At 40.9% G+C, this 22,034-nt stretch overlaps 1 protein-coding gene and 1 pseudogene across 3 annotated transcripts in view; both read right to left on the bottom strand.

The window, feature by feature from the left end:
• Window positions 1-22,034, bottom strand: part of C4H11orf49 (chromosome 4 C11orf49 homolog) — a 163,529-nt gene that overhangs the window by 136,285 nt on the left and 5,210 nt on the right. The window lies entirely within an intron of this gene.
• LOC118581253 lies at window positions 1,213-20,333 on the bottom strand (annotated as a pseudogene).

Raw genomic sequence — 22,034 nt, 5'->3', positions numbered from 1 at the left:
TCTTGAGACAGGGCCTCATGGAGTCCAGGCAGGCTTTTTTTTTTTTTTTTAATGTATTTAATATATTAAAAAGGAACATAGTATAAATGCTGTGGTATAAAGAGGAGCCACCAGGTTGGGGATTTAGCTCAGTGGTAGAGTGCTTGCCTAGCAAGCACAAGGCCCTGGGTTCGGGCCTCAGCTCTGAAAAAAAAAGGAGCCACATTTTTCACAGGATAAATTCTTTTTTGTTTTTGTTTTTGTTTTTGTTTTTTTTTTTTTTTTCGAGACAGGGTGTCTCTCTGTAGCTTTGGAGGCTGGAACTCACTTTGTAGACCAGGCTGGCCTCGAACTCAGAGAGATCCACCTGCCTCTGCCTCCCGAGTGCTGGGATTACAGGTGTGCGCCACCACCGCCTGGCCAGGATAAATTCTTAAAAATGATTTGCAGTGAAGAATCAACAGGATCTTGAAACATGAAAGTTTTGTTAAATAAAATTTCAAAGCCCTTGCAGTGAAACATTTTGCCATTTTATCTATGTATTAACATCATTGTTCCTCTAAAAAGAATTTTAATCAACACTGTCTTTTAATGTAAAAATATACATGTAGATATATAACCTCTTGGGTGACTAGTCATACATCAAATATAATTTAATGAAAGAATTTTAAAGATCTTAGAATGAACTAGTATAGATTTATAATGTATGCTCAATTGTGATAAAATTCAAGAGCATACCACATAATTTGTACTTAAATTCTGAGTTAGAAAATATGGTTTATCCCCAAGTAAAACCAATAAACTGTTTTAAATAAACAGTTAATGAAATGGATTACTGAGAAGTCCTATTTTCTCATTTATTAATAAAATGCAGATAGTCATTTCTGACTACCAACTTGGATGTTTTCTACTATATACACCAAAATGATTTCATTACCAAGAAATTACTTGCAACACAAAAGGGTGAGATAATTAAAATGATTGCTTTATAATGAACCAATCTATACAGTTCATCTTTGCTAGACTGAAATGACTGGAATGGTAGCCCATTCTCTTGTATAAAATCCTGCTCTTCTGAAACCCTGGGGGAAGGTACTTAAGTAACAATGTGGAGCCACAGTTCCCAGTTCTGCATGAACTGCTGCTGGGTTCAAAAATATTTCTTTCAAAGACAGGTGGAAAATTGTGGGGCTACTGTGTACAGTTTTTAGAAATACTTCCAGAACGACTTAATTAAAAGGGCCTAAAATGGCCCTGTAAACAATGTCCTTGGAATGCTTGTTAGTGTCGAGATGAGGGCCATTTCCCACCTCTACTACTGTCTCTTCTGTTATCATAGTCGTGGCTCCATCCATTATGATTCCTGTCGTCATAGAAGTAGTCCTCTCGGCCTCCTCCGTAATGATAGTCAGACCCATGATCAGCGGAGCGCTGCTCATGGCTGCAGTGTCTATCTCCTAGGTAGGGGTGAGAATTCCGACTTTTACGCTGTAATGACAGAGCATCTTGGCGCCACTGGGAGCTGGAAGACTGGTTAAAGGTATGAGCGTGTGATTGACCTGATGGCGAAAATCCCAACTGATCTGCACGTGGAGAACCAAATTTCCCAACATATGACATCTGTCTGAAAGCACTGTTCATCACTGCTTGCTGCTGATAATCTTCTGGAGAAGAAGGACCTCTGGACCATCTGTGCTGATGGAGTTACACTACCCACCATCCTTTCATAGCTGTTAGATGTGGAGGTAGGGCTTAAATTTCCAACATGCTGCTGGGAATATGACACACTGGCATCCTGAGAGGCGTGACTACTTCCTGTTCTAAACTGAATTTTGACAGGCCTCCCGAAAACTTTGATTCCACTGAGAAGATTCATGGCATAAGGAACGGATACTTCGTGTATGAAATTCACAAATGCAAACTGTTTCAGTTTGCCATCTTTATCTTTTGGGATTTTCACCTTTATTACTGGCCCAGCCTGGTGGACCAGCTCCAAGAGGAGCTCCTCCGTCACCCTGGTCTCCAGGTTGCCCACAAACAGAGTGCTAGTCTGACTGCCCAGGCAGGCTGACCGACCGACCCTACTGCACCCAGGCAGGCTTTGAACTCATTATGTAGGATGACCTTGGACTTCTGATCCTCCTGCCTCCACCTCCCAAGTACTGGGCCTGAATATACATACCATCGCAAGATGGCTCAGAAGAAGGGATAACTTGCCACAGATCCTGACCTTTTGAGTATAATCCTCAAAACCCACGTTGTCTTCTGACCTCTAAACATGTACCATGTGGCATGTTCACACCTCTGCCCCATATACACACAAAACAAACAAACAAATAAATGAGTGAATAAAAATTTAAAAGCTTTCTTGTCTCTTTATTTGTTTTTTTTAGAGAGAGGGTCTTCTCTGTGTAGCCCTGGCTGTTCAGAAACTGGCTCTGTAGACCAGGCTGGCCTCAAACTCAGAGATCTGACTCCTTTGCCTCCTAAGTGCTAGAATTAAAGGTGTATGCCACCACCACCTGGCCTTAATAAAATATTTTTAAAAACCTAGAAATACACATTCTGGTTTTTATATAAATGACAAAAATATGAACACACCTTGTTTCTACTTGATGTCTGGTTAATTTTCATAAAACAATACAAAATCGATGGAGAGATGGCTCAGAGGTTATAAAAGCACTGGCTGTTCTTCCAGAGGTCCTGAGTTCAATTCCCAGCAACCACATGGTGGCTCACAACCATCTATAATGAGATTTGGTGCCCTCTTCTGTCATGCAGGTGTACATGCAGGCAGAATACTGTACACATAATAATAAATAATTTTAAAAATACAAAATCAATTGACCCTTTGGGTACTTCCCAAAGGTACATAGTTCCCTACTGATATCTATTTAACCGTCTTCATGGTTTTTCTGTAACAAACTGCACTGTGTTCAACCCTTCCCACTCCCATTTAAAAGTGGAGATCAAAACCAGTGCTTTGTGCACGGCAGACATAAACTGACTTAAATCCCCAGCCCACTGGACATTCTGGAATATTTCCCTGCACATATGGACAAGAGTTTCCCTGCACATATGGACAAGTAGCCCCCTCAAAATGAAGTTGGCATTTCATAGGATGCTGATTTTCACACATGTTCTCTTCACATTTACAGGAACAAACAATGAAGTGTCTAGTCCAAGCTGGGCGTGGTGGTGCAGGCCTATAATCCCAGTATTCCAGAGGGGAGGACAAGAGGCTCAGGAGTTCAAGGCAAGCATCAGTTGCATAGTAAGCTGGAGGCCATGCTGCAGCTGCCTGAGAACCCCTCTCAAAAATCCAAAATGAACAACAAAAAAGTGGCAATTCCAATTTATACTCTTCCTGGCCTCAGCAGGATTTACTTTTACTAATCCTTCACCTAAAATTTACTAATTTTGCTAATTTTACTAATTTAACAACACAAAATACCTTTTGTTACTTTTAGTTTTCTGATTTGTTTGCTTTGAAACAGGGTCTCACTATGCAGCCTTGGCTAGCCTGAAACTCCCTATGTAGATGAGGCTGGCTTAAACTCACAGAGATCTTCCTGCCTCTGCCTCCCAAGTTCAGGAGCTAAAAGCACATACCACCACTCTCTGCAGCCTTTGAGTTTCACTGATTCCAAATAATGCTGTCACATTTCAATGGGAAATTTGTTTTGTATTTCTTCTATTAACATCATGTTCGTATTTTCACTAATTGTACCAGAAAATACTAAAAGGCTAACCAGTTATGAAGACAGACTCTAAACTCAGGCCTTTGGTCTGGACTGCACAACACAGCCACCCTTAAAGAGCAATTGTGGGGTTACCCGCCCACAATCCCAGCTACGGAAAGTGCTGAGGAAGAAGTTCCCTAGCCACCACTCCCCCAAAAAGCAATATCATATATACCAAATGGAGTATTCTGAGAACAAATTTACAAATTAATAAACAATCTTTTACGTTAATAGTTGATTATAAAACAGACAAAACTAATACATTGTCTCTGTGTGGCCAAAGCACCAGAAGGCAGCTACCTGGCTAGTCACACTCAACCACCCAAAGGCATGCCAGAAGCAGACAAAGACAACACCCAAGCTAACATCACCTGTGACAACAAGAAAGCAAGAGGTGACTACAGATCTCTGGGTAAAGTAGAGGATAAAAACTGGGACTACTTCACTCAGCCTAAAGAGGCACTGTACCAGTTAACAGATGTGTAGAACAGAGCGTCTCACTGTTCAGTCTCTGGTCAACCATTAACCTTCCCTCTCCCTTCTCCTTCCCTAAAACTGGTGATATATTTTGGGGATGCCAATTAAGGCTAAGTGCTTACATTCCATTGCCATAGCATTTCCAAACTAAATCTCATAACACAGAATTAGTAGGTTGGAGTCCAGCAATTCCAAATACCAGAAACTACAGAATCTCTTTTTAAGGAGGCTTCCATGCAGATTCAGGCTTAGCTGATCATAAAGAATGTACTTCCTGAACACCAGAGGACTGTAACGTGGTATTTACACTTCCCAGTTACAACTAAGGAACCCGAGAAGAACCAAGTAATGCCTGTTGTGACAAAAAATTTGCAAAGACAGTGGCCCACAGAGGAATGCAGTTATCAAGTCAACTTACGTAAATCTATTTTCCAGAGAGCATGATAGGTTTTAGGTTTCAAATCCCAACCCAACCCTGTAAATTGTCAAGCCTGGGGTCAGTGACATGCCACTTAAAATGTTACATCAGGCAATGAATAGTAAAGCCACAGGGTGAAAATGAATTGTCCTATATAGTTACCCAGGATTGCAGTTCTTGGAGGGCAATTTACAAATCATGATAAAATTCTCAGAATTTCTTACATTGGCAATCTGAGATTTAACTCAAGTTAATGATAACAGCCATAAGATACTAACGTAAAACTTTATAATTTACCTGGTATTTTATGTTTAAAGTATTGGTTGTTTTTTAAATAGCTGGAAGTGGGATAACAGTAACAGCTTCTCACTTCCCCCACTTGGCAACTACACAAGTCTCATCTAAGTTGACTAACGCTCCTCGGGCTTAGAACTCGTGCCCTTCTGCCTTGTGTGGAGAAGACCTCTGTTAAAGATGGAGACTGTTTTCAAATGGCAGGCTCACCTGTCAAATCCCCACTGAGAGCTGTCCACAGCCTGCTCATGGATATGACTCTAACAATGCTTGGTAAGCCCAGTCATTTCTATCTCTGTACAAAAGCAAAGAAAGCCATTGTAGATATTTATAGATGGCCCGGAGACCCAGGCCAAAGTGCACAAAACCCATAAGGGATGAAGGACTGAACGGTACAGGCTAGATAGGGAGGTCCCTGGTTACTTTACTCACAAGACTCACAGTAACATTTAGCATATCATCTACACTAATGGTATAAAGCACTACAAAACACCTACAAAAATATACTTTGGATCATTTTACCAAACCGATAATCTTTGACTTGTTACTTTTAGCAAGGTTGTACTAGCCAGTCCTGTATTTCCCACCAGGCCCAGTTCAAATCCATCCATCATCTTCGGGAAGTGATACCAAATTCTCTTCCAGCTACAAACAATCTTCTCATGTTCTGAACCCCCTAATGCCTATCCTGGCTATGTCCCTGCCACCTTCTCCGGGACACAGGCTATTCCTGCTACCCATGTGCAACATACCCTGTCAGACCTCCTGCTCTTAAAAATGGACAGGTATCCTGACTCATTTACCTTTTTTCCTCCTTAACATAGGGTCATTGAGCATCTTCCACACAACAGTAACTCACATGTTTACTGACTGACTACATAAACTGTGAATACTATTTGTAAACAGTTGTGCTAGTTTTTATTCAATGTAAGCACCACAGGCCTGTGCTTCCCAGGTGGGAAACACCCAATACCAAAACACACTCTACTTCAATATTAGGGTTCTTAGAGGAAGCTACTTTTGTCATCCTCTCAGCCACTCTTCATGCTGCCTTTTTCTGCCTGCTCTCCATTCCAATGAGAAAGCACTTGTTCCTTCTATTGTTACTAAGAGCCCATTCTGTTCAAGGTAAAGTGAAAAACCGCATTCGATGCAATCACCAGTCCCTCACAAATTTGGGGGCTACTTGTCATTTGGACATCCAGGGACTTGAATAAAAGAAGGTCCAAATTCTTTTCACTCCTAAAAACTATTTTCTTTTTAGAGAGAATGGAAGTCCACAGCACAGGAAGCAGTGCTCAGTAAGGCACCGTTCATAAACAGCTTTGCCGAAAGCGTAACAAAGGTTCTGTTGTGCTCTTGCGTGGCAAGGCCAGTGAGCAGCAGGAGCAGATGAACTCTTTAAGAAGCAAGGGTTCTGTCTTCATGCAAATGTTTGCATTAATAAAAAATGAAGAAAAAGATATAGAAAACGCAGGCTAGCTGGATATAATAGGTCACTAGACGGGAGGTTTCTCACATTTTCCAGGCCGAGTCAGCAGGTCTTTTAAAAACTTTGTCATTCTGAACATTTCACAGACATCACAAGAAAGACATGCAAATAACAGAAGCAAATCAAAGGACGTCCCGCTGCTCTGCTGGCGCCTCCCTCCTCCATGCCGGTTTGTCATTTTCTGCTAACCCTAGTGCTGGCTGCTGTTTGGTTGAGGAATGGAGTCCCTAGCCCAAGTGGCAGGCCCTGTCCAGCCAGCTGGCCCCAGCACTGGCAACATTACAATGCAAGCCATGTCCTACCACTCAGGGACACGTGCTGCCAGGCAACAAGTGCAGCGTGTGATTTTTACACACTTGGTTTGCAAATCTGCATGGGAAAGAGCCTCTAACAAGCCACTTCAGAAGATGTGGTCTCCTCAAGTGTGCACATCACTAAGTAGTTCTCTGAAGGATTTGTGAGGCTCAGTCCTTCAAAGTGAAGTAGACAGGCAGGACTGTAAAACCTGTGGGGAGGGTTAGCTCCTATGTGCCAGCGTGTCTCATTCAGTTTTTACAACCACAAATTAAGGTAGATATCTATCCCATCTGATAGCTGGGGAAACTGAGGCTTAAGGAGGTTATATAATTGTCCAAGGACACTCAGATCATAATGAAAGCCAAGGCTCAAAAGCATATGCTGGCAGATCTTCCACCACTCATATGTTTTATTACACACAATTGCTTTTTTTGAGTGGATGGGGAATGGAGCAGACCCTGCTGTATGATAAGCAAGTGCCGTGATGCTGAGCTAAACTCCCAGCCCATGGATGCCATGGTGAAGCCACTGGCATGGTCTTCCTTCTCCATCTTAATCATCTGGAAAATTTAGTGTCCATTTCTAAGAGTTAGTGGCTTTAGAGCTGGGTACAGTGGCTTGTACTCATAGTCCCAGGACTCAGGAGCTGAGGCAGGAGAATCACCAAGAGCTTAGGCCAGCCTGGGCTACATAGTAAGCTCCAGGACAGTCAGCTTCTGAGACTCTGTTCCCAAACACCACCCATCTCCCCCACAAAAAAAGATGAGGTGGGTTTTTAGGATGTGATAAAAATCCAATTTAAGATGCAGAGTTTTATCATAGAAAAGAGGATATATTTAATCCATACACAGCACCCAAGAATCTCCGAAAAGTCACTTATAGACCTTGGGGTTCGCTACCTACATGAAGAAGAAAAGAAGGAAACAACAGCATAGAACACACATCACTTCCCTAGACACAGATGGTCTGTTGTCTCTTGGTCTTTTTCCTACTACTCTGCTCAAGTTGGGCAACAGCATAATGACGGCCACTAAAACCCCAACCTGCAGATTCCCTGTCCTCCAACACACTGCTCCTTTACCAGGAAATCAATTAAGCCTCGCCACAGACTCTGTCCCATTGGCCTCTGGATTGCACAGTACTCCTTCCATTCCCACAATTTTGCTTTCCACGGTCTCAGTTACTGCAGTCAGGAATATGGTAAGTACAGGGTTTGGTACTACATGAGGTCTGCAGATACGGGAGAGCTGGACGCAGCAGTCAGACATTCGTTACTGTTCCATTGCTGCTCCTGAATTACAAAAGCTCACAGGGCAGGACTCTCAGTTCATAGTGTCAAACCCCATCATTTTACTCGTAAATAAGCCAGAGTGCTTACTTTCTGCCCCTCTTGATTCAGGATGCAGAATTCTCGGGCTTACTTAAATGTGACTTTGAAGTTTTCTGCACTTCCATGTATAATCATAATACTGTTCAAAGTTTTTCTTTGAACAAAGTAAACAAATCATGACAAAAACTGAACACTGTGATTTCTTGGAGATCAAAACAGCTAAAGCAAAAGGAACTAAGAACATGTGAACACAGAGGATTCAAACTGAGCCCAACTATTTACTTCTCCATTTTCTATGATTTTTTTCCTTTTTCCTTTTTCTGCCTTTTAAAACTTTACTTGGTACTATATTTCTCATAATTTTATTACATATTCTCTTATGAGATAATAAATATTTCTTTTTTATAAATACTGATTGCCAGGTGTGGTGGCATATGTCTTTAATCCCAGCACTTGGGAGGCAGAGGCAGGTGGAACTCTGTGAGTTCAAGGCCAGCCTGGTCTATAGAGCTAGTTACAGGACAGCCAGGACTATACAGAGAAACCTTGTCTCAAAAAACAAACAAATAAATAAATAAATATTGATTTTGTTTTCTGCTAGAAACCTTAAATTTTTATTTTGATCAAAATAATTTAATATTTCTCTATGGATATATATTCTCTTTTATTTCATCTCTTGTTCCTCAAATCTCCAGATACAAATTGGAATATGTATCTAAGGTTAAAGACATTGCTAGAGTTTTCAAATACCAGGCTCTACCACAGATTATGTAAATTTACAAATATTTTTTCTTATTTTCTTATTATTTTTGATGTGACAGGGTTTTATTGCCCTGCTATCCTGGAACTTGCTATGTTGACCAGGCTGGCCTCTATCTCCCAAGTGCACATAAAGGCATGTACCATCAGACTGGGTGATATTTCTTTTATAAATCATTCTCCCTTCACAACACACATGCATACACACACACACACACACACACACACACACACACACACAAAATTCATGTAAAGATCACATTTCTCAGCTTCTCTTGTAGCTGCTTTGGTCATATGATTAAATTATAAGCAAAATCTTTTGAGTCTTCTATAAAGTACTTAAACAGAACTAAGTATAATGAGTGATGTCCCTTATTTACCTGAAGAGAAAGAAGTTTCTTCAGTACCCTTGGATTCTGAGAAAAGGGACCAAATCCATAACTAGGATAGACAGGATAATGGAAGCCCAAACCTTTTCTGGCAGGTTGGAGTATACCACTCCACTCTGTCTATCCTCAAAAGAAAATAACTTTCTGGCATTTTTTTTTTTCTGGCATTTATTTAAGTTGTTCTTCTTTCTTTCTTTTTTTGTTTTTGTTTTTTGTTTGTTTGTTTATTTGTTTTTTGTTTTTTTGAGACAAGGTTTCTCTGTGTAGCTTTGTGCCTTTCCTGGAACTCACTCTGTAGCCCAGGCTGGCCTCGAACTCACCGAGATCCACCTGCTTCTGCCTCCCAAGTGCTGGGATTAAAGGCGTGCGCCATCACTGCCTGGCTTAAGGTGTTTTTCTGAGACTTACTGTGTTTCATGTATCTGTGTACGAATGCCTGAGTGTATCTGAGTGCACTCCATGTGTGTGCAGGAGCCAAGGAGAGCAGGAGAAGTCCTAACATCCCCTGGAACTGGAGTTATGGGTGAACTATGATGTGGGTTCCAAACCCTGAACCTGGGTCCTCTGAAGAAGCAGTAAACTCTCCTACCCCATCTTACGTTCCAACAGCATCTTAGTCTGCTGCACAAGCTGCTCTAGAACTTACTCTGGAGCTTGTGGCAATCCTCCTGCCTTACTTCTTGAGTGCTTGGATTACAGATGTGAGCTACCATACACCGCTTCCTACTTTGTTTGAACCATATAATTTTTCTAAAAAGTATAAGTGAAGAGATCGGATTAATCAGGCTAGCAAGTATTCAACCAGAAAGCCCATTAGCCTGTTGCTGTATGTAGAAATGGAGGATAAGATGTACAAGTCAGACACCATCCAGAAGACACGCACTCCTGTCCTCGGGGCTCACAGTCTAGTGAACGGGCTAACGACTTTCACAACTTAAACAGTAACATTCAATTGCTCCTGAAAGGTGACTACCAAATACTCTCACATACATTATCTCTTTGAACCTCACAATCAACCTAGGAGTCAGATTATCTCCATCTTACAAATGACACTGCCCAAGGTCACACAGTTTGTACCATAGGACAAAAACTCAACCTCACATTATAACTATCTCCACTGAATTACAGCATTAGGATAATTCACAAAGAAAGCTTAAGATGGTCATGACTAATACTAATTAATTGATAAAAACTTGACTATAACATAGATGACCATAAATCAACTTCTTAGAATTTCACAGAACTTATATTAAGATGTTTTAAACTCAACTTCCATCAACTGACCAGGAAACACTAACTTTAGGAATGATGGTGGCTCTGTTTCCTTCTCAGATGCTGCATTCTGAACTAGATCAGAAAGTGAGCAAAGGGACACGAGCTGTGGGACAGCTAAAGCAAGCAGCCTTTCTCCAGCCCATGGCCAGTGCTATCCAGAATAAAATACCTGCAAACTTCCAGGAATCTCTGTTCAGGAAACTGACTTTGCTTAAGTAGTCTACCTCATCTAGGATAGGTAAATTTACCTTCAGTTCAAATTTTCAACAGTTCTACACTGCCATCCCACATCCAGGCAGCCAGACTCAGCATTTAAAGCAAGGGAGCCCCATTGCATTATACCTAGTTCCTACCTCAAACTACATATAAAAATTAACCCAAAATGGACCACAGGCCTAAATGTAAAGCCAGTATCATAAAACTCTCAGAATAAAAACAAAATTATAAATCTCTATGAACTTGTTTTAGGCAATAGATTCATAATGTTTAAAAAGTAAAAATAATCCAAATTATCCGTCGACTGACAAAAAAGTACTCAAAATGTGTTAGACCATACAGTCAAATGTTATTCAGCTATAACAGTGAATGAAGTCATGAAAACATGCTCAGACTGCAAAAGAAAGATCCAAAAGAAATAGAAAGTTAGATTGTGGTTGCCAGGAGTTGGATGGGGGTAAAACTTAGTATGAGGTTTTTTTGGAGTGATGATAAAAGTTCAGGAATTAGCGACAGTAGGAAGATGGCCCAGTCAATAAAATGCTTTTTGTGCAAAAACAAGAACACAAGTTTAGATTTCCTGCACCCACATAAAAGGCAAGAGTGGTCTGGTCATGCACGCCTGTAACCATGGCACTGAGGTGTATGAAGAGACAATGACGAGCATACTGGACAGAGCTGTCTGACAGAGCTCACCTGTCAGACAGCACAGCAAACGTGTGCTCTGGGTTCAGGAAGAGACTCTGTCTCAAAAGATAAGGTAGATAAGGCTGGTACGTGTTGTAGAATATCAGCTTAAGATGTGTTACATTCACATTTATTCTGTGGAATATTTGTTTAGGTGCAAAAATGTGTTGCATTCTTTTATGTTGCATTTGTTTAGCTCTGTGAAGCTGTGTTACTGTGCCTGTCTAAAATACCTGATTGGTCAAATAAAGAGCTGAACAACCAATAGCTACGAGGAGAAAGGGATAGGCAGGGCTGGCAGGCAGGAGAAATCTAGGGAAGAACTAGGAGGGAGAAAAGTAGAAGGAGAGGATGCCAGGGGCTAGCCACACAGCCAGCCATGGAGTAAGAAAGAAAGATACATAGAATAAAGAAAGGTATAAAGCCCAGAGGCAAAATGTAGTTAAATGGGATAATTTAAGTTAGAAAAGCTGGCTAGAAACAAGCCAAGCTAAGACTGGGCATTCATTAAGTAAGAATAAAAAAAACATTGAATTCTACACAAAGCACTACTGTCTTCCAGGCTTCCAAATAAAATAAAATATAAAATAAAATAAAATAAAATAAATAAAATTAAATAAATAAAATTAAATAAAATAAATAAAATAAAATAAAAAAATAAAATAAAATAAAATATAAAATAAAATAAACAACACCATAGGTTCCTCACAGCAACATTACATTCTCTTTCTGGTCCTAACTTCAGTAATAGTCATTTTTTTGTTGTTGTTGTTGCTGTGATAGAATACCATGCCCAAAAGCAACATGCAGAAGAAAGTTTATTTTGGTTTTTAAGGTTCCAGAGGCATGGCAGCATGGCAGCAGCTGGTCAGAGCAGGCAGCTGAGAAATCACATCTTCAACTGCAAATGTAGAAGTGAACTGGAAAGGGAGCAAGGCTATAAACTCTCAAAGTCCATGCCTCTGAGATGTGCATCTTCAAGCAAGGATCCACCTCTTAAAGGTTCCAAAACCTCGCAAACACTGCCACAAAATACATGGACCCATGGAGGGCATTTCTCACACCAGTCACCACATGTATAATAAATGCGGAAGGAGAGGAACCAGTCCCACAAGGTTGTCCAGCCTTCACACATGTATGATAGCATATGTGTGTATGTACATACGCACACACAATAAAACATCATTTTTAGAAGACCAAAAGCTGAGTTATATTCTTATATATTTTACCAAAGAATCTAGGGAACATACAATATAGTCTATGAAAAATAAATTGAAATTCTATACTTAAATCATTTTTTTTTAGATTATAACATAATTACATTTCCCCCTTCCCTTTCCTCCATCCAAACTCTCCCATACACCCCTCCCTGTTCTCCTTCAAATTCATGGTCTTGTTTTTCCTTAGTTGTTAATGTATGCATGTATGTACACACACACATACACACACACACACACACACACACACACACACACACACCTAAATATCACTTACTCAGTCTGATGACTCTTAAATCTTTACTGAAAAAAAAAAAAAAATCTTACTGAACTAAACAGAAAAAAAAAACTAAGTAGGAAAAGCCTTTAGAAATAACATAACTTGAAAGAAATCTAAGCACCTACCAATACTACTTTGGAGTCAGATAAATTTCTTTCTCTTTTTCTACATTTATTTATTTATTTGCTTGTTTGTTTATTCAAGACAGGGTTTCTCTGTATAGCCTTGGCTGTCCAAGAACTCTCTCTGTAGACCAGGATAACCTTGAACTCTGCCTCCCAAGTGTTTCATTCAAACTTCAGCTCCACACATATTTCACTCAGTGACCTTGGACAAGTCACATGTCCTAAGTCTATTTCTACAAGGAAAAGTAAGGTGAGCCTGCTGTGAAGACAGAATGGCACTCCCATCATCCCCTCTGTCTCCCATGCTCAGTCCCCCAGTCAGCAAGAGTGCCGATTTGAACACATTTTCACTTAACACAGTGTGGGGCCCGCTGTGCTGCTGAGCCACCATGCTTGCTGTAGAGTCTGTTTAAAAGAGAAAAGGAGCTAAGAAATGGTTCAGTGGTTAGGAGTACCTGATGCTCTTGCAGAGGACCTAGGTTCCGTTCCTCGCACCCACATGGTGGCTCACACCATCTACAACTCCAGTTCCAGGGTTCCAATGCCCTCCCCTTGCCTCTATGGGTGCCACATACAGATACATCACACACACACAAATGCAGGCAAAACACACTAAAATAAAAATAGTTTTAAAATAAGATGCTGCTTCTTTTAAAATAAATAAATAATTAAAAGGCATGGATCTTGCCTCAGATTTAGAATTTAAATAAAATAGCCTTTCCCTTTAATATGTCATCTAATGAAAATAAGACCTCAGAAATGAAGTTCCCAAATACTACTAACTATAATTGGAAATAAAAGATGAAATCTTGTAAAGGATCCTTAGGAGTCTTCTCAGGGATTGCTGCCCAAAATATTATGAAAATAACTACAAAAGTGGAAGAAGATATTTCAGTAATAATTCTGTCATTTAAAAATATAAACTGGGGACTGAGAGATGGCTCCAGGGTTAAGAGAGCTTCCTGCTTTTGCAGAGGTTCTGAGTTCAGCTCCCAGTACCCACATCAGGTATATCACAAGTGTCTGTAACTCTAGATTCAGGAATCTGACACCCCCTTCTGGCCTCAAATTGGTACTGCACTAATGTGCACAAACCCACACATAGACATACATATATACATGTCATTTAAAAAATAAAGTCAACAAGGAAAACAAATATAGATTGTTTCCTGGTAAAACTCTTTATATTAAAACAAAAGCTGCTGTTATTAATTGGCTGAGCCTGAGAACTTTCAAGGTGGTGAGCCTGTTGTTAAATCTCTCAACCACAGTGATTTTCTCTTACCACACTGAGAAAGAAAAATTTCACAATGTAAGACCAATCAACTATTTCTTCTTGTAATTTGTTGCTGCTTTAGAAATATGATATTAAAAAAATAAATATCTATTAAAGAGCACAGGCCAAAACTTCCCAATGTCCAGACGAGGAAAAGATACTCCAGAGAATATTTGTAGTATAACCTTAAAGGGAAAAAAGCAGAGGCACTCTCCCTGAAGGTCTAGCTCATTTTCATTGACCTATGTGATCACCATCCCCTGCATAATGGCCAAGTCTTCACCACATCTGTGAGACTTTACAAAGCAATCATGTGTCTAAACAGCAGGTCTGATGGTTTATAGACTACCTAGAAAGACAATTTAAGTCTCATTCAATGGTTCACTTTCAAGATTCCTGGCTTATATTAATTTATCTTCTCTGCCTTTGTGAGGCAGCTCTTATCAACTCTATGTCTTGGGGAAAATTTGACCAACAAAAATAAAAGCATAATTTTATATTTACAAAACACCATCCTTATAAAGTCCCCATGATTATCTTCTCAACCTCCCCACATTATTGTGAGGTAGGTGGCAACATTTCCTTTGGCATTTTCATTTTCACAGGTAAAATCCTACAGCATAATAATTTACTCACACAGTAAACCCATATTTTCTACCTAAGCTGAACATACTGCTTGGGATTACGAGACCACAAACTCAAGTCTGAACTGTATATTATTCAAGGTCATTGAACTTTCAGTGTTTGTTATGGCCAACTTTCAATGCATCATATTCCCAAAAGACTAAGGTTGTACATGTTTTTTAAGCCCATGTGTTCACTGTTTAAAGAGTATTGTTAACATTTTTCTAAATTTGTCTCTTTAAGTTCATCTGGATACTTAAAAGCTGAATTTTTGTGCACTGTCTGTGCACTAGCATTGTAAATGATGTCATCAGGAATATTCAAAACTCGAAGACATAGCTGCAGGACTAATAAAAGCAATTCACTTGGGGGAGAGTGCATTTTTTTCTTTCCTTTTTTTCTTTTAAGTAGCTAACACACAAAGATGACTCATTAAGCCCCAAAGAGGTGACTATGGCATGTAAAGGCTTCTTATGCAGCCTTCCACAAAGAGACCTGAGTGGCAGTGCACGGCCTCCTCTTCTCTGTATTTTCCTCCAGGCAGAATGTGCATTTGTGTGGCTACATACACAATTATAATCTCCTCTGAAAGGCAGTTCCTTCCATACGACAGGCTGAACAGTGGCCTGAGTGCTAGCCTCATGTTCTCTGTGCAGTGAACATGCTGAAATACCAGACGCATTTAATCTCTCCTTTTTGGAAATCTAAGATGAGACGGAAGGGGCAAAGTTGGGAAGAACTCCACGGAGAGAAAAAGGAGGGCAGCCCAAGTGCCCAGACTCCCTTTTTCATGGGCTGGACTTCTTTGTGCTGTCATCTGCTTATCTGTCAACTGCAGGACTTTGGGGCATGAGAACCATGGAGCCCAGTGGTTCTAGCTGCCACCTCTCCATTTGACAAGCAAAGCCAAAGACATGTGGCCTTTGGTACATTTCACATTCAAGAATGTTATTGTTTCAAACATGCCTATTTTAAAATACATAATTTTCCATTTAGAGCACATTGTATGTAAGTTGGCCACAGGAGGCATTCTGCCACAAGATTTTTTTCCCCTAAGGCAATGGGAAACAGAGCACCCCAGCATTTGGGAGGTGGTGATAAAAGGGATCAGGAAGGAGTTAAAGGCCATCCTTAACTATGTATCCAATTCAAGGCCAACCTGGGCTACATGAGACACTTTCCAAAAACAAAACAAACAAACAAAACAAAACAAAATATGCACAGCCCCATCTCTGCAGATGTCTGTGCCTGTTTACAGGCTTGGGGAGTCATGCCAGGTGAGGGAGCCTGAATTTAATAGACACCTGGTGACAGCCTGAGTCACAAGCAGATTTCTGTCTGCGATTACAGAAGCTGAATCCGAATTATCAGGATCGCCTGTAGTCTTGGGCCAGATAATAGTGTTAACAAGACCTTGAGCTATACAATAGGACAGCCAGGAAAAAGGCTCCTACTCTCTTCAAAGAAGAGAGCTTTTAAAAGCTAATTCAGTGAGGAAAAAGAATGAGCCCCAGAAAGTGCCTTTTTAAACAATACTACTTTTAGTGGTCTTCTGCTAATCAAACAAAACTTATTCAAAAAGCTTGTGATGAAAAAATATATTTGATGATTTCAGCAGTGATTGCTTCATTTAAGAAGACCACATTTAATGGGACCAGTAATGTGGTAAATTCAGATGTGTTTGGGAAAATCCCTCCTCTCTTTGATAAATCATTAAAATTCTGTTCAGATAAATGTGTTTTGACTTGAAGTTCCAATCATAGAATGAGCTATTTCCTACAGCTGCTAGGGAAGTGGAACAAGGAGGACCTGAGCCAGAAGAGGCCTGAATCACTTGACAAGTGTAATTCCTCTCAGTCAGAGCACAGCACTGGCACAGCATGAGGACGGGATGCTCCAGGAGACACCCCCAAACTGCTCAACACTTCTTTCCTTCTTAAAACATCAGCTTCAAAACACTGATTAAATCTTATGGTTGGGTAACCAAGGTGTTGAAACTTATCAACCAAAAGCATCCAGGGCAGATTTTAATCACTCACCTTTTTTTTTTTTTAATCCATCAAAAAGGGGTGGGGACATAGTATCTCTTCATGTGGTAGGATTCAGTAACAGTTTGCTAAACTAGATTCCTTCCTCCCATTTGTTTTTAAATGTATTCTGCTCCTTGAAGCAAACCATTCATTCAACAATTGAGCACTTCACTTGGGCCAACCACTACATTAACGTTAGGGATACCAAGAAAAGCCTGTCCCCATGGCTTACATTCTAACAAGAAACGGACGTTAACCAAGGATCCAAGAGGGAAACTGAGGTAACTGATGAGAACAGGAAGAGGGACTCAGGAATGTCTCTTCTGAACTGTAAGTACCTTTGAAAACACCACTTTCCTACTCAGCGTCCCTAGGCAAACATCGTATGTATGCAAGAGAGAAAGAAATGGTTGCCAACTTTTGGACAGAGCTTGAAAGACTTTATTATTACTTGAATATATAAATGATACACAGGGTCAGAAATTTTTAAAGAACTCTTTCTGGAATAACAATGAAATCACTCTGCAACTTTTTTTTTTGGAGAAATGGAAGTGACCAAGGGTCAGAAACCACAAGCCTTGGAATTCATCTGCTCCTCCCACTCCCCCTAACAATGAGCTACAGAGCCCTCAGGAAAGGTAGAAAAGAGGGTGTGGGCTGAATATTCAGGAACCACTTTCAAAGGGCACATTCCTGAACTAGTCCACAAGGCAACTGCCTGCTGCCCCTGTCATGACTGAGAAGCTGCAGTCCAAATTGGGAAAAAGCCAAGAGAGCTGCCGGCTCCAGAACCATCCAGTGCACTCCACCATGGTATCACTGTGTTCTGGTCATTTAAGAGTGTGTTCCATCTCCCATGTATGCCAGGAGATCCTGTACACTTGGACTGGCTTTAGATTACTCAGGGAGGGAAAGAGTGGATGGAAAGGGGAGGTGACTATTAACAGCTCTGGAGCTAAAGTGACTTGTTTTATATCTATCTGGTTCCCAAAGATCTACAATCAGTGTAATACCTATATGTCATTCCACTTCTTTTTTGAAACAACCTAAACACATAGTGTAGTATTGGGTTTGAAGTCTCACTAATTACATGTGGAACAAAAATAAATTTATCAGGATTCCTTCAAAAGCAAAAACTAACGTGTTTGGCAGCCAGACAAATAAATTTCATTGTTATGGTATCAACAAATACAAAAAAATTAGAAACACTTAAAAGTCTTCCAAGTTGAATGAATTCCATGTCAGAACCTCTGCCAAGACTTAGAGGAGCTGCATCAATGACTGTGACATTGTCTTAGTTCAGGCACTCTGAGGAGTAGCTACCAAAATGGGAGTAAACATGAAGAAATGATGTTCTGGAGGAAACACTTGGACTGAAAATGAGTGGGGCAGGGGAGCCTGGGAGGGCTTCTTGACCACGACGCAAGCCTGTCATGAATAAAGGAGAGAGGCAGGGAAGCTGACCAGTCAAGTGGAAGTCCTCAACCAAAGTCACCCACCAGAGAAACCCCTCCCATCCAAGTGGGTCTGTCTGGCCCAGTCAATGACTGAAGGGAACACATGGGGAGTGTGACCACCATGTGAGCAAGTATAGTTGGAGTTTTCTCCAGTCCTGCTTGGGCTCACAGCTGCTCAGATCCAAGTAAACACACAGAGACTTTATATTACTTATAAACCGTATGGCCATGGCAGGCTATCTAGTTTTTATATCTTAAATTAACCCATTTCTATTAATCTATAAGTTGCCATGTGGCTTGTGGCTTACTGGTACTTTACATCTTGCTTCTCATAGTGGCAGCGGCTATCAGCGTCTCCTGACCCAGCCTTCCACTTCCCAGAATTCTCCGCTCTCCTTATCCTGCCTATACTATACTTCCTGCCTGGCTACTGGCCAATAAGCATTTTATTTATCAATCAATCAGAGCAACACATTCACAGCATACGGAAAGACATCCCCAGCAAGCAAGGTGTTGGATTCAGAGCTAAGGGATGGGAATTAATCCTTCCCTCCCCACAGTAGGAAATCTGAAAGGCTCATTTTCATGGTTGCCATGGGCATGGGCTCTATTTGTATAACACTGTAGTGACAAAATCTGTTACTTACTCTGAACCTACCCAGGTGCTCTGAAAGGTTACGTTTCTCTGCTCCATATAACCTCTTCTCACAATGTAGACACAAATGTGGCACTAAATGTTTGTATGCCCCAGGCTGAGTTTTCTAGTAGCCCTGGCTGGCCTCCAGCTGTAGTGCAAACTACCCTCAAACACCCACTCCTGCCTGTCCATGCAGAGTGCTAAGATCATAGGCATGCCTTACCACAACCAGCTCTACTATCCACATTTTGCAGATGAAGAAAACCAGGACATAGAGAGTGTAGGCAAAGTCTTCACAGTCATACCAACTACCCCAAAGCACAATGATCTCTATTGGAAGAAAGGAATTCTCTCAAATGGCTAGAAGCTGCCTTCTTCACTGCCTGTCCCTGAGGATGAGTCCAGTTTAAAAGAGAGAACTGGAATATTGGCATTTCTTGATCCATCCTGATTCCTAGGATGCCCCCTCATGGGCAGAAATATTAAATGAAGCCTTTGGAGTCAACTGACTTTACACTGAGGATCCTTGTATGAGCCTCTGCAATAGTTGAGGACTCCACTTTTGGATGGAGTCCCTAAATGTATTTATAGCAGAATTTAACCATGTGGACATGAACTAGATTGCTCAAATATAATCATATTTCCATCACTTACTAACTAGCCACTTGGTATCAGTGTGTGTGTGTGTGTGTGTGTTCACATGCACCCACATGGCTGCATGCATGTCCAGGACTCACATGGTGAAAGGAGTAAACTGACTCCTATAAGCTGGCCTCTGACCCTACATGTGCACACTGGCACACCTACCCACACCCATGTACCCACCTCCTTTATATACACACTAGAAAAAGTAACAAAAATTTTAAATGACAGATTAAAGAAAAAATCCTGTCATTCACTGTAATTCTTCTAAATACATAGACCTCAAAGGAGGAGTATGGCCTCTGACTTCTGATTTCCTAGAGACAGCTATTATGTCACGCACCACCAACCGGTTCTACAGAAGCAGAAGAGCCGGCTTGAAGCACAAGGGAAAGCAGGCACTTCCACAGCTAGGTGGAGTACGACAGGAACCTCACATCCTCATACTCACTCTCAGGTCAGCACTTAGGTGGTTGTGTTAAGTCTGGGTACAGAACAGGATCCCTTCAGCTCTAGAGTACTCCACACCCAACAGATATACAGATACACCCTAGCAACTGGCATAGGCCTCCAACAAGTAGCTTTGATATGGCTAGGAATCTCTCAAGTCTACACAGAAGATTCTATCCTTCTTCATCTCCTTACTGGCCCTTCATCTCCTTCAGCCCAGATGTCAACACAATCTCCATTGCTACACTGACTGCCGGTGTGAAGACCTTTCCAGATGATCGTAGGACCCTAAGCCAGGCCAGGATTTTATGTTCCAAATTCACCAAGTCAATGTGGTAAAGAAATCAGTTTACCCAACACAAGGAAAGGTTGCTTTCTTCAGAAATACTAGCAGGTGAAAAGGACGCCTAGAGGCATTCACTTACAGGTGTCACTGTACCCCATAATCCTAAAGAGAGGTTCTGAATGTACCTCCCAGGGGTACATAGCTATAGTTTTTATTTTAGTGAATGCCACAGACTTTCCTGTCTATAATATTTTGTTCTCTATGTATATTTTCTTTTCTAGGGCTATACATGTAAGTGAACTTATAAATTGTAAAAGTCAATCAAAATGAATTTTAAAAAAAAGTTTCAAAATTTTAAATCAGGAAGTATGGTCTAACCTATAAAGAATAGCTTTTAAATTTTATTTATTCATTCATTTTAATAATCTTTGAGACAAGGATTCACTATGTAGCTCAGACTAGCCTCAAATTCAGAATCCTCTGGCCCCAGCAGCCCCAGTGCTGGAATTATAGGCATGTCCCACCATGCCCAACTTCTAGGGAGTGGCTTTTAATGGTCATTATGTTGAGAGGGAACGCTTCAAAACAGCATGTCTCTATGACAGACCACGTTGTAATCAGTAGGGCTAGTTCTTAGATAAAAAATATATGTGTTTCAGTAGTTACCCAATTTGCTGAACCATGAGGAAGTCATGAGTAATATGGAAGTATGAATGTCCTGATGCAAAATTGGACTTTTAACTACACTACAGAGCCAAAGGAACATTTGTCCAGGATTCAACAACAGTAGATTGTTGAATTCCTTGAACACTAAAACTTTTCAAGTGCCCTGAGACAATGAATGTGCCCACAGACTGTCAACACGGACACTAAATCAGCCTTCCACTTATGCCACTTAGAAAGAGCCAACTTCTGTTCCCAAAGCAGCAGTCTACCAATGTGCCATGCCTCTGTGGTACATACTTTAAATAGCGAAAATCCAAGGAACTGACAAGGCACTAGGCTGGTCAAATATTTCACACCTCATGGAGTAGTGGGTAAATTAGCAAAATACATCTTTAGCCAAAGCATATCTGTTAATATTGTTACGTGTTAGATATAAAAGTATCTGTGCTATAATTCTGCTGAGTAGTTTTATGTCAATTTGACACTGGCTAAAATCATCTGAGGAGGGAACCTCAATTGAGAAAATGCCTCCACAAGAAGCTTTAGGCTATAGGTAAGCCTGCAGGGCATGTTCTTAATTAGTGATTGATGAGGGAGGGCCCAGCCCCATTGTGGGTGGTGCCATCCTGGGCTGGTGGTCCTGGGTTCTATAAGAAAGCAGGCTGAGCAATCCAGGGGAAGCAAGCCAGTTAGCAGCACCCCTCCATGGCCTCTGTATCAGCTCCTGCCTCCAGGTTCCTGCCCTGCCTGAGTTCCTGTCCTGACTTCCTTTGATGATGAACTCTTTCTTACATGGAACTGTGTGCCAGATAAACCCTTTCCTCCCCAAGGTGCTTTTTATCATGGCGTTTCACCACAGCAATAGTGACCCTAACTAAGACAATAACCTTTTGGCTGATAAATAAACATGTTTGTTTAGGGTTTTTTTTTTTTGGGGGGGGGGGGGGGCAGGGTCTCACTATGCAGCCCTGACTGCCTGGAATTCTCT

This window comes from Onychomys torridus, chromosome 4 (genome assembly GCF_903995425.1).
Source record: "Onychomys torridus chromosome 4, mOncTor1.1, whole genome shotgun sequence".
Taxonomy (NCBI): domain Eukaryota; kingdom Metazoa; phylum Chordata; class Mammalia; order Rodentia; family Cricetidae; genus Onychomys; species Onychomys torridus.
Note: the sequence above shows the minus strand (reverse complement) of the source record. Positions and strands in the feature narration are given on the sequence as shown.